The following is a 14529-nucleotide window of genomic DNA, read 5'->3' on the forward strand; positions in this document are numbered from 1 at the left end:
TGGAAGAATCAGACAAAAGCTTAGGAAAGAAAAGAAGTCGACTTGCAACAAGGGAAAGGCGTCAGACTTCCATCTGACCAGCTCTTCAACTAGAAAACACAAAGCTAAGAGTTCCTGTTGTGGCTCAGCGGTAACGAACCCAACTAGTATCCATGAGCATACAGGTTCAATCCCTGGCCTCGCTCAGCAGGTTAAGGACCTGGTGTTGCCGTGAGCTGGGGTGTAGGTTGCAGACATGGCTTGGATCCCATGTTGCTGTGGCTGTGGTGTAGGTCAGCAGCTGCAGCTCTGATTTGACCCCTAGCCTGGGAACTTCCATGTGCCACATGTGTGGTCCTAAAAAGCAAAAAAAAAAAAAAAAAGTGATCAAACAACACGCAAGATGCTCAACATTACCCAGCATATGTCCGTCTGTCTGTGGTGGGGAAAAAGCGGCATTCTTCTGGGATGTCGCAAGAAAGGTTTGTGACATCGCTTTAGCTGTCAGCATGCAAAAATCAGGAACGTGGCTGTTCCTGCTCAGGATCCACGCTTACAAGGGAAGGCTCAAAATTTCATTGATTCGAGGGACCAGAACCAGAAGCAATTTTTTATTACTTTCAGGGTGCAGTGTTTGTGTATGTTCCCCCTGACTGCAGAACACGCTGTGTGTGTTTATTAATTAAGGCGAAGGGGTAAAACATCATTTTTGCTTCCGCAAAATTTCCTTGGTCACAGACTTTAGCTCTGGCTCAGGACACAGCTCTTGCTGCTATTGTTCTTAATGGGGTTTCTGTTCGCCTTAATTGAACACCCACTTAATGAGGAGTCGCTTCTATTCACCGAGTCCCCAGTGATGCCAGGGGCCCTTCCTGTGATAGTAGCTAATATTTATTAAGCTTCATCCTGTTCCATGCTCTTCTGTTCTAAGCACTTTGCCTGTACTATCTCATTCAATGTTACAACAACCCAAGACGTAGGTATCATTAAAACCCCCATTTAACAGATTAGGAAACCGAGGCACAAGAAGGTAAGCAGCAGAAGGCAGGTAAGCAGAAAAGCTGAGATGGGAGCCTGATGCCTGAGTCCAGTGTGCTATGCTCTGTCACTCCTACTCTATTTGCATATTCCTTCGTTAAACCCTCACAGAAGCCTGTGACGTGGGAAATCTTACCCCCAGGTGACAAATGAGAAACGCAGATTTTAACTCACTTGCTAAAATTATACAGAACATGGCAATGGGGGCAAATCTCAAAGTTTTGCTCCCCTAGATTTTCCAGTATACTGTCTTGATGCCTTCAAGACACACTGATTCCTGCTGGCCTCGGTGTGACCTGGACAACCCGTGTGGCTTGGCCCTGTGATGTGTGACTCACCTGGTCACCAAACAAGGACAAAAAGTTTGAAGCCAGTGTAGAGACGTGCTTGGCGGGGGGGAGAGGGAGCCTGCGTTTCCTGAGACCCTCTCTCTACACATAGGGCGGTGACCTAGGCCTTCAATATGTGTTATTTCAATGACTCCTCAAATCAGCCCAGTGTGATGGGCAGGGTTACCCCCATTTTACCGACAAGGAAACTGAGGCGTAGAGAGGTTATTTATTTGGGGCCATAGAGCTCTTGCGTGGTAGAGTGGGGTTCAAACTCACTCTTGGCTGGTGCCCAAATTCACTTCTTCCCACACTGCCAGGATTTTATAGGATTTCCAACCTATCAGGCAGCTTGACTTCTATGATGATTAATTATACATCAGCTGGACTGAGCCTCAGGGGCTCAGCTTTTTGTTAAAGATGATTCAGGGTATGTCTCGGAGGGGGCTCCTGGGTAAGATTAACATGTGAACAGGTGGACGTCGGAGTCAGGCAAATTGCCCTCCCCAGTGCAGGCGGGCCTCATGCCATCCACAGAACAGAAAGAAAGGCCTGACGGGGAGGGAGGGAGCTCTGTCTGACTATCTCTGAGCTGGGTTATCAGTCGTCTCCTGCCTTTGGACTTGGCCTTGGATCGAAATTTGTACCATTGGCTCTCCTGGTTCTCAGGCTTTGGACTTGGGACTCGACGGTACACCCCCTGCACTGCAGGAGCTCCAGCTGGGTGTTTGCACGTCTTGGGACGTCTTGGCGTCTGTGACCATGTCAGCCAATTCCTTATAATCTCTCTCCCTCTCTCTTCAGCCTGGTTCTGATTCTCCAAGGAACTCAGAGGACTAATGCCTTCTGACTTCATGGCAAAAGATCCTTCTGCTTTTGATGAGCCCCAAGCCCTGGCCCCTGGCTCCTTGGGGTTCGGGAAAGGGACAGATGCTGAACCAGGGCTCCACAGCATGACAGGTCAGAGGTCTGGGCCCCGAGGGTTAAACACGATGGACAGGATCATGGCATGCTTTGGCGGGCACAGTCAGCTTGATTCCACCAACTATGTGATGGGCAGGCCCTACGCTGGAGGGTGGAGATACCACAGCATATCGGAAACCAGCCTGGCCATCATCAGGCTGGCAAGCCAGTTTGCAGGGATGGGCAAAGAGAGCATTTCAGTACAGCTTTACCAGCGCTGCCACTCCTTCAGCCAGCCGGCCTCTGCGCTCAGCCTCCGTTTCCTTGGCTTTGATTATGGAAGATTTCTGAGCGCCTCTCCCTCATGGTCTCAGGTATCTGGCCTGTGTCTGTGGGATCTACAACCCTGTGATGCTGCAGGTTACAGCCTGCCTCCTCAGTGGAACAGTCGGTCACATGATCAAGCCATGTCACTTGATTTATTGGTCCTTAAGTATGCATTTTCAGATAGAGGACCACAAGGGAGAGACATCCTGCGGTGAGAATTCTTCTGTACTTCACATACTGAAATTCTATTCATCTCCTGGACCAAAGAGGGTACTTGTTATGGCAAAACACTTTAATAACTAATGATGGCAATAAAAACCATGAATTTTAAATATCAAATATTTCTCGGACCTTTTAAATAGTAAAGAGACCGTGTGATGCTAGTATAGATATTTGAAAGGGAGCGGGTTAGTAAGGTAATTTTAAAAACATGTTAATAGCCTTTATGAGCCAAAGAATGTTTGAATAATAATACATGGCAGAGCAATGGAGATGAGAGAGATGAGATTAGACTAGTATTTGTAACACTGCTTAAATAGCCTTTAAGAATTAGGTTGCATTTCTTGATACTTATTTCCCACTTAGGCCATGAGTCTTCTGAGGAAGACTTTTTGTTCAGAATGCTTCACCGTTTGTGAGAAAGAATTAAAAAAACTAAAATGCCAATTGTGTTTCCTTGAAGAAGGAAAAATTTCCCAAATCATGTGACCCAATGAGAGGTAAATGAATCCTCTTCAACCTAGATTTGAAGGATATACAAAATAAGAAGAAAACAGGAGCATGTAGGATATTCAGATTTCATTTTTATTCTGGGGGGTCAAACTGTTAAGATAAAAAAAACCGCAGACTTTATAAAAGTCCATCTTAGCTTTGGGGCAGCAGTGGCTTCACTTGGTTAGTTTCTATGGGGTGGCAGTGGGTGGGGTTGGGGAATACCCAGCCCCATGACATGGCACCAACATCCTTGCCAGCAGCGTCCATGGTGATTGCTGTCAGGGACAGTGCTGAGAAATTACCTGGCTGGCATGCTAATGTCAAAAACATAAAATTCGACTGCTGATATTTTTAATAATAAAATGTTAATACTAAGTCAACTGTTTTTTTAAATTTTATTGGAGTATAGTTGACTTACAATGTTGCATTAGTTTCAGGTGTATAGCAAAGTGAATTTGTGATACATATAAATACAACCATTCTTTTTTCCCGTATAGCTGATTACAAACTATTGAGGAGATGGTTCTGTGCTGTACAGTAGCTTCTTGTTAATCATCTATTTTATACCATGGTGTGTGTACGTTATTCCCACCCTCCCAGTTCTTCCCGCCTCCCAACAGTGTCCCCTATGGTAACCATAAGATTGATTTTGAAATCTGTGAGTTTGTTTCTATTTTATAAATAAGTTCTTCCGTATTATTTTTATTAGAGTCCACATATAAGTGATATCATATGATTTTTGCCTTTGACTTACTTCACTCAGTGTGATAATCTCTAGCTGCATCCATGTTGCTGCCAATGGCATTAGTTCATTCTTTTTTATGGCTGAATAATATTCCATTGTATACATGCACCACATTTTCTTTATGCATTCCTCTGTCAATGGACGTTTAGGTTACATTCATGTCTTGACCATTGTAAATAGTACTGCAGTGAACGTCAAGAAACTACAAGAAATGTTCAAGTCAAATGTTGATCAAATTTCAGATTCATGCTGTACACAACAGTGCATCCATCCCTTCAGATCCTTCAGGCCTTGCTCATTGTGTTCCAGGGCCGCTGTGGCCTCAGCATTGAGAGGTCCTCAGCTTCCAGTAGGTGTCCCCTGATGATGCCCAGGCTCAGGTCCACACATGGGCTTCCCCACCCTTCCCTGCCTGGGCTTCCCTGTCGACACCAATGGACCCCACTGGATACCCTGCTTGAGCAGCCTGGAATCCAGGGGAGATACTGCCCCCAAGGTGGGCACTGCCCAGCTGGTGATGGGCGCTGATGAATAAACTCCCCCCCTTCTCCTTGTTACAGTCCTAAGACTTAGTTCATATCGTTCTCGGGGGATGGTCCCACAAAACCCAAGGCCAGCCACACCTGGCCATGGCCAATTCAGTTATGCACCCTCCCCTTGGCTCTCCCTCGGTGGTAGTTTCAAAGCTAGGGGGGAAAATTCTTTGGTATTCCTCCCCTCAACAGGTGGAGTTTGATTCCCTCTACTTGAGTGTGGGCTGGACCCGGTACGTGCTTCCAGAGGGTAGAATTCAGCCGACATCAGGGGGCATCGTTTCTGAGACGAGGGTAACAAAGACTGTGGCTTCCTTCTAGGCTCCTCTCTCTCTGCTACTGGCTGAATTTCGTTCCTGCTCCAGCCCCTCTCGCGTCACATGCAGAAGCCGTAACCCTCGGTACCTCAGAATCTGACTGTACTTGGAGAAAAGCTCCTCAAAGAGGTACTAGGTTAAATGAGATCCTAAGGGTGGGTTCTAACCCAATCGGACTGGTGTCCTTAGAAGAAGAGAGATGCCAGGCAGGTGCACACACAGGGCAGAAACCACGGGGACACAGTGAGACGCTAGCCATCTGCACAGCAAGGACGGAGGCAACCCCAACCCCTTGGTCTTGGACCTTCAGCCTCCAGAACTGAGAAGTAAACTTGTTGAAGCCACCCCGTCTGGTGGGTATCTTGTTAGGGTGGCCCAGGCAGACTACGAAGCAATCGTCCTCTCTCTTTCAGATGGCTGGCCCTGGGGGAAGCCAGCTGCCACGTCGTGTGAGTGCCCGGTGCAGAGGCCCAGGGGGTGAGGAACCCAAGTCTCCTGATAGGAGAAACGCGGGTGGGCTTGGAGAAATCAGAGCCCCGGCTGACGGAGACCCAGAACCACCTGCTTTCTCCACCCTGAGATTCCTGACGCTCATAGACTGTGTTTGGTAACAGTAGTCGTTGTTTTAAGCCATTGGGTTTGGGCCACCTTGTTCCTCAGCAATAGAAAAGCACTGTCCCCTCCGCACTGCCCTTGCCTTCGCCCTGCACCAGGGATGGCCCTCTGGGACAGCACAATTCCCACAGAGCCGATGCCTCAGGACCTGCTTTCTGGACGAGAAGACGAAGATCATCCAGTTGGCCCTGACGCTTGGCTCTGGCCGAATGTTGCCTTTTAATATTGGGCTGTTTGGGATTTGGTCAAAACACGTATTCAGTGCATCTATAAGTCATTTCGTGAGTCGAAATGTATCAACTGGAGTTTCCACTGTGGCACAGTGGTTAATGATTCCGACTAGCATCCATGAGGATGCGGGTTCGATCCCTGGCCTCTCGCTCAGTAGGTTAAGGATCCGGCATTGCTGTGAGCTGTGGTGTAGGTCGCAGACGCGGCTTAGATCCCTTGTTTCTGTGGCTGTGACATAGGGCGGCAGCTACAGCTCCAATTCGACCCCCGGCCTGGGAATCTCCATATGCCTCAGGTATGGCCATAAAAAAAGACCAACAAACAAACAAAAAAACAAACAAACAAACCAAAAAAAGGTATCCATCAAGCACCTACTCTGGGCAGAGACTGTGTTGGGCCTGAGATAGGACAGTCAGCAAAGCAGACACGCTCCTTTCCCCATGGAGTACCCGGGACTGGGAACAGCCTTTAAAGCTCCTAGGTCAGCCCTGGTCACAGTAGCCCCTGCAGCTCCAGCCCCCCCGAGCCCCTGAAGCGTGCCCTGGGCAGGCCTACCCTTGAGGCGCAGGGCCCTTCCTCGCAGCCTCTCTTTCAGGGAAGGGCTGCTCACTCAGGAAGCTCAAGACCTCAGTTCCCTGAACATGCAGCTCTAGGGGCTGCGTCCTCCCTTCCATAAGTGTTTGCTGAGAGCGGCTATTTGGGAGACCAGGTGGGACCCCAGTTATGAGCAGGGATTCGGGAGCGGACTGCCCAGGTGCAAATCGTGGTCCTCGCCCACCCGCTGGGTGACAAGCAAGAAACCCCTCGGATCCCCCTCCGTGGAAAGTTAGCAGTAGGTACTCCCGGGATTGTTGCCGGCATGGACGCCAATCACGTTATTTACGGTGCTCAAAAGCAAAGCTGGCAAGTCAGAAAAGTTAGCAACTATCCTGGGCTAGGCACTGGGGAGGGAGCTGAAAAGGATGACTCTGCACCCCCAAGAAGCTAATGAGCACAAGGGCCCTCAAGTCAACAGGGCCAACTCTTCCCAGGCTGTGGAAACAGTACCTGGGCCTGGGCCTGGCTGGGGCGCAGTGGAAGCTCATTGAATGAATATAGGAAGAAGGTCTAGGAACCCGGTTGTGGTAGGCTGAACATCGGTTCCCAACAATGTCCCTTAACCCCTAGGCCAGTGGGGAACTCTCACCACGTCCCCATTCGAATCCCCAGACCCTGAGAATATTACTTTACGTAATAAAGGGAACTTTGATAAAGTTAAGGATCTTGAGGTGGGGAGATTATTCTAGATTATCTGTGGGGGTCTAATGTTATCATAAATCCTTGTAAGAGGGAGCCGGGAGGGTCAGAGTCAGAGGAGATGTGCTGATGGAAGAAGAGAGAGAGATGTGACCAGGAGCTGAGGAACGCAGGTAACTTCTAGAAGTTGGAGGAGGCGAGGAATAGAGTCTTCCCTGGAGCTTCCAGAATGAACCAGCTCTGGCTGTAAGTTTGATTTTGGACTTCCAGCCTCCAGAACTGTTAAGAGTCATTCGTATTGCTTTAAGCCACTGCATTTGCAGTAATTTGTTAGCAGCAACAAAAGAATATACCAGTATTCAATGACAGGGGAAAAGGTGACCAGAGGCCTGAGTGGGTCCCCCTCATGAAGGGGTGACTGCTGCTAGGCCTCTCAGGGAGGCCCAGCCAGGGGCCAGCTCCACAGGCTTAGGAAGGGAGGAAGCCCAAGTTTCAGGAGGTGAGGGCTCCCAGTTCCCTGCGTCCCCAAGCCAAGGGCCCCCTGGGAGGAGAGGTAAGTCTGTGGGCATCCCAGGAGTGGCCTGGAGAACAGGCCTGGGACACACAGATGCTCAGAGCAGGGCCACTTATTTCTGGAGAACAGGAAAGGCTGGATCACCTGATGAAGTACACTGAACTCCATGTGGGATGCGCGTGGGAACAGCACCGGGACGAAGCCCACACAGTCCTACTAAGCGAGGGCCTCACCCCATACAGTTAATGCAGAGCAGACCTTTATAGACAGGGGGGCTCAGTCTCCAGAGCTGGAGACCTGGCTTCTGATGCTGGCTTCACTCACTGCCCATGTGACTTTGGGCTGCTCACTGCCCACATGACCTCGGGCTAATCCCCTTCAAGCCTCAGTCTCCTCTTCTGTAAAACAGGGCTAGTAAAAGTAGCAGTAGTAGTAATAAGTACAGACACTATTGAGCACGTACTGCATGCTCCGACTTTTCTATGCATATTCCACGTACTATTTTATTGAGATTCTATGTAAGGACAGCCCTCGGGGGTGGGTTCTAATATCATCCCCATTTTAAAGACAGCAGGGTTCATCTAAGAGGGCTGAGTCAGGAGGACTCGATGAGTTACCGTTTATAAAGATCTAAATGCATACAATTAGGTCCACGTTAAAATAACCCCTCCCTCTCTCTCTTCCCACCCCCTCCCCCCTTCCCTGTCCTTTCGTTCTCCATCAGGAGCCAGCCTTGCCCAGACCAGATTCCTCCATTCTTCTGCGAGGGGAGAAGCCTGAGCTCCTCCTAGGGCTGTGATGAGCTGACCCACCGCGCGTGGCCTGATGTTTTGCAGCCTCGGTTCATCTCTTGGTGTCTGGCTCCGCACGGGCACGTGGTGGGAGCCGGGGCAGCAGGTCTGGGCTGCACTGTCCGTGGCGTGTAAGTGGCCCCTGAAGCTCTTTCTCAAATGTGCTTGCTTTGTGCCCCTCGGATTGACCCATAAAAACCCAAGGCCTCTTTGGAACAACAAAGGCAGAGATCAAATTTGTTTTTCCTCTGGAGCCCGGCAAATGGCTTTTCAGTGCGTCTGTCCCAGGGGGCTTGGATGTCCAACACCACGTGGCTGTGACTGCGACTATGGAAGCCGGCTGGAGCTGCCTGGTGTTCCCCGAGCTACTCTGCGCTCCCCGGGGAGCAAGCCGGCCACCTCTCAGGAATGCCTGCCTTCTGAGCAAGGCGAGGTTCCAGCAAGCTGAATCGCCAATTCCTTTTTGATGCCACCATAGCAGAGCCCTGTCTAGAAGCAACACTGGGCATACTGGGGGTTTTGGGGTGGTTGTTTTTGGTCTATTTAGGGCCGCACCCGTGGCACATGGAAGTTCTCAACGAGGGGTCCAATCGGAGCTGCCGCTGCTGGCCACGACCACAGCAATGCCAGATCTGAGCCATGTCTGTGACCTATACCACAGCTCACGGCAATGCCAGAGCAGGGCCAGGGATCGAACCTGCATCCTCATGGATACTAGTCGGGTTCTTTCCTGCTGAGCCACCATGGGAACTCCAAGGGCGTACTGTTGATTGGAGCAAATACAATGGGCTGGTCAGCTTTCCGGGTCCCAGAGAACACGCCACACAAGGGTCTTGCCATTGGCTGGTTTCTCCCGAGTGGGGCCCAGGTGGCCCAGCCCCACGGCACTGTCCTCCCAAATCAGCAGGGCAGGCTTCACCTTCACCTTCTCAGATTGGGTTACACCCTGAGCATCTGTTTCCCAGGATTCGGGGTGAGATCCTTGTTAACGTGAATTCTTACAGGTTGACAGGATGGTGGGAGAAAAGCCACCATCTCGTTAGGGGTGCAGGTTAACTGGGGGTGATTGATTTTCCATAGTTCTGAGAAGGCCTCCAAATCCTTTGTATAAACACCAGTTTGACAGTGGAAACCCTTTTCCCTTCTTCCACTGAGGGCAGCAGACAGAGTAAATATTGACAGACAGTCAGGTTTACTTTCCTAAGAGGCCCGAGGCAGGTAGATGGGGGCAGGGGAAAGGCTTTGGTTAAGTCATTAGCAACCAAGGGAAAGCCAGTCTCGCTGGGCCCCATCTTTGATGTGGTCTTTGGTGGGAGGGGGGCTTTTATGAGGCTGAGGTACTGAGCTGGAACTTTGTAAGGCAGGGGTGCTCCACCCTGACCGGGCCGCAAAGCCATCTGGGCCTTGACCCCCCTTCTCCCCACCCCCCCCAGGGATGCTGGAGGCCTGAGCCGGAGCCCTGGCATCCATTGTGTGTTTACAAAGCTCCTGGTGGCTTTGATGTCAGCATCAAAAGGCGGTGAGCCTCTCTTAAGAGAAAAATGTTTGAGCTCAATCTGACCCTTGATCCCCAGTCATCTCCCAGATATGCTGCTGAGTCATGAGAGCGTGGGGACAGTCTAGATGACACAAAGATGTCACCTTAAGCAAAAGCTTTCAAAACGTGCAGCTTGGCCATTGCTTGGAAGAAAGCCTCATCAGGTAGATGCCCAAGGGGACGTCCAAAAACCCTCAGAATAAAACCCAAATCCTTCCAGGCCCCACCTGGTGTCCTGCGCCTCTGATGATCTGTCTTGCTTCGCACTCCCTGGATCACTGGCCCTGAGAGCTCCTTTCTCCCCAGGGCTCCACACATCATGTCCCCCAGCCCCATCCCCACCTGAACACTCTGCTCATTATCCTGCTCCCCTGCAGGGCCTTCTCTGAACCCTGCCCCACAAGGCGTGCCCCAGTACCCTCTCTCCTCTGTTGGTTTCTTTAATTATGAGTGTGGTTGGCTTTTTTTGCTTTTTAGGACCACACTCTAAGCGTATGGAAGTTCCCAGGCTAGGGGCTGAACTGGAGCTACAGCTGTGGAGCTGCAGCTGCCGGCCTACACCACAGCCACAGCCACAGCCTTCTGGGATCTGAGCCTCATCTGCAATCTCCACCACAGCTCATGGCAACGCCGGATCTGCAACCCACTAAGCAAGGTCAGGGATCCAACCTGCATCCTCATGCATACTAGTCGGATTCGTTTCCACTGCTCCACAAAGGTTGGTGGTTGGCTTTTTGTTTGCTGTCTGTCTTCCCTATCAGACCCTAAGGTCCATGAGAGCAGGGGCATCATTCCTGCCACCGCAGTTGTACCCGCAGAGCCCCACACAGTCCCTGGTACACAGCACACGCCCAGCAGGGGTTTGTTCCGTGACTGCGTGGACCCGTGCAGAGCTGAATGCACCCGTCTTCTGCCCTCAGGGAATCTAGACACCTGCAGCCCGATGCTTCAAGAAGCTGCTTTTCTAAGGAAGACACATGTAGGGGCTGAAGCCGGAGCCACCATTCCTTCCTTCCTTCGTAAATGGCCCTCAACGTCTCCCGGCACTTTTTCCCGGTTCAGTCAGTTCCCTCCGACCTCACTCCGGGCTCCCGCTCCTTGGCCCTCACTCAGGCAAAGCTCTTGCTTCCTTGTTGAGGGAGAATCTCGGGCTAGGGGAAAACATCCCTCCAGGCTGCTCCTTTTCTCCTTTCCATCAAATGCATCTTCACGTGGGCGCATTCATCCTCTACCCTGCAGTCTCTCAGCAGGTAAGATGTCTCGTGCTCGAGATGGGCACTAGATTGGGACAGAGCAGGGTGGGGGACACCTTGAGGCTAGGAGGGAGCTGCTAAGCAAAGGACAGGCTCCAACCTTCCCAGTCACCTTCAGCAGCCTCAGCCTTCTGGATGCCCTCAGAGGGGACCAGGGGCCTTTCCCAGACAGGAACCACCATGGACCATCTCTTCTCACCAAGTCTCTCCTCCCAATACCCTCAGCACTAAGCCCACAGAATAAAGATAAAGGCACCTTCAAGCTCATTTGAGTCAGACTTGAGCATCTCTTCTCAAGCCAACATACAGAGACACACAGACACAGACACAGACACACACACACACACACACACACACGGACACACTCAGCTGGACCCCTCAAAAAATCAACAGGAAAAAGGGGGAGAGTTCATTTTATTGTTCGACTGAAAATTTAAAAATATAATTCGGCCAGCCAGAATGCCCATCATCACCAGCCAGAATGGCCACCATCAAAAAATCTACAAACAATAAGTGCCAGAGAGGGTGTGGAGAAAAAGGAACCCTATTACACTGTGGATGCGACTGTAAATTGGTGCAACCACTGTGGAAAACAGTATGGAGATTTCTCAGAAAACTAAAAAGAGTACTACTATTTGATCCAGCAATCCCATTCCTGGGCATCTATTCAGAGAAAACCATGATTCGCAAAGACACATGTACTCTGATGTTCATCGCAGCACTGTTTGCAATAGCCAAGACAAGGAAACAACCCACATGTCCATCGACAGAGGAGTGGATCCAGAAGATGTGGTACATATACACAAGGGAATATTACTCAGCCATTAAAAGGAATGAAATACCGGCATTTTTAGCAACATGGATGGACCTAGAAATTATCATGCTAAGTGAAGTCAGCCATACAATGAGACACCAACATCAAATGCTTTCACTGACATGTGGAATCTGAAAAAAGGACAGACTGAACTTCTTTGTAGAACAGATACTGACTCACAGACTTTGAAAAACTTATCATCTCCAAAGGAGACAGTTTGGGGGATGGGGGGGTGTGCTGGGGGTGTGGGATGGAAATCCTATAAAATTGGATTGTGATGATCATTGTACAACTACAAATGTAATAAGTTCACTGAGTAATAAAAAAATAAAAAATATAAATCAAGATGAATGAACAGTTTATGGAAATAGATTGAATTGCAGAATTAGGTTAGCACAGTAGCATGAGGTGGCAAGACAGACAGACGAGGAGTTTGGGAGCAAACCTGATTTGTGCACCTCTATTTACTATACATTGATAAGTCACTGAACATTTGATCCTTAGTGGTATTGTCTGAAAGCTAGGAACAATTCCTAATTTTTTGAGGATTAAATGGTCATCTCAAAGTGAAAGTTTCTGGTACAAAGTAAAAACAAAGAATAACACAGTTAACATTTATTGAGTGCTTACTATGTGCCAGGAATGTTTCTAAATGTTTTGCCTTTATTAACTCATTTAATCCTCACAATAGCCTGTGGGTGTTATTCCGACTTTACAGGTGTGGAGACTGAGCCCAGAGAGATGGAGGACCATGCCAGCAAGGACGGGCCAGAATCCCTGGACCTTGCCTGCTGTTCCTCACTGCCTCTCTGTTAGGAAAGACTGCTCTGCTTAGGCTGCAGTGAGGGTGCTTTTCCTGAGGGGAGAGAGGAAGGTCGTATCACTTTAAATCCTTCAGCATGAAAAGGCAGGTGAAAGCAGAAAGTTCTTTCCAAAGATTGCAAAAATAATTCGAGCACATCATGCTTTCCAAAATATTTTGTTCTAAGTGAAGCAGAGAAGGTTTGAATTCCAAGGGCTGTCCTTCATTATATTAAGTGATCCTTCCCACCCTAACAACACAAAAATCCCCCTCTGTTGGAACTGGCCTGTCATGGGAGCTCCTACCTGTGTGAGGCAGCCAAATGCACCTGTTCATCCCTGTCCTTTTGACACGTCATTGCTGCTGGTCACTGACTAGAAGTTCAGACTTACGTGAGTTAGCATTTCCAAACATTTATAGCTCTTGAGATTTCCATCCTACCTTCGCTAGGTCTTTGCTGCCAGTACCTTCATCCAGAATGACATTTTGATGTCAGCAACGGAGATGGACTCAGCTTAGTGTCCTGTCTTAGCCTAGTGTTTTCATGTCTCGGTGTGAACTACGGCAGTGTGGAGGTTGCAGCATCCAGATGATACCTCAGAGAAAGAGCATCTGCCTCCTCTTCCTGCTGTAGCCACTGACATCTTTAATACTATGCCTCAACTGTAAACGAAGTCTTTCTGACTCCAAGAAGTTTGCGTTTAATTATTTTATTCATTTCCCGCCCATCCATCAATCCATTATCTATCCATCCTTCACCCTTCACCTTCTACCCATCCATCCAATTCTCCGCCATCCATCCAGCCACCCACTAATCCATCCAACCTCCATCCATCATCCACCCATGTACCATCATCTGTCAGCCTATCCACACATCCATCCATTTACATCTATCCACCCACCCATTCATCCATTATCTATCTACCCATCCATCATAAGCACTTACTGGACACCTATTGTGAACCAGTCCAATTCTAAGTGCTGGGGAGTCAGCAGTAAGTCAGACACTCAGTTCAGTTCTCTAAGGGGTCACCACATTATATCCACCATCTTTTAGTCTGTAATTGCTCCTATGTCATCACAATGCTTCCCATACTTTGCTTACTCACCATCTGGACAAATACTGCCACATTCACACTGAACTTGTACTCTTATCTGCTTAACAGTTTTCTTCAAATAACCTTGATTCCAAATAAGTGCATTTGAAAGGAGGCTTTACATCAAGGCTAACATGGTGCATTTGACAGAAGTGATATATTTTGATGAATAACTAAAATAAGTCCTTACAATACATACCTGTGCACTACTGAAAACCATCCCAGGTACCACCAATGGTAACTACACCACACTGAAGAATGGAATTATTTCCTGTGTCTCCTACAAAGACATTCTGAAATAATTATGGTCCTCAGTTCTAGATGCAAATTCTCAAAGGAGGTGATTCTCTTAAGTAGAAACTGTTGAGAAGAGTTGGAACTAAGACTGAAAGTCAGATCTCCTGGCTCCTAAGTCCAGAAATCCAGGAGTTGAGGCACACTAGAAGATTGTAAAGTTAATTGATTTGGTTTCCACCAACACGTCAAAAATTAAGTAGGATATAATAGAGTGTAGAATATCATAGAGCATGTCACACTAGTGAGTCATATTAGTGAGTTTAAGTGTGGTTTTGTGAAGTTCGATCACAATATAAACTGTGTATCAAACTGTTGGGGTTATGGTCAAACATGTTTGAAAGCTACTGCTCTGCTTTGCCATGTTATTTGAAAAACTGGGCTGCCTTGTTGGGACTGCTGGCTGACAAGGACCCTTGCACTGCAAAATGCCAAGGGTTGCCATTCGTATTATTACCCA

This window comes from Phacochoerus africanus, chromosome 7, assembly GCF_016906955.1.
Source record: "Phacochoerus africanus isolate WHEZ1 chromosome 7, ROS_Pafr_v1, whole genome shotgun sequence".
NCBI classification, from domain to species: Eukaryota; Metazoa; Chordata; class Mammalia; order Artiodactyla; family Suidae; genus Phacochoerus; species Phacochoerus africanus.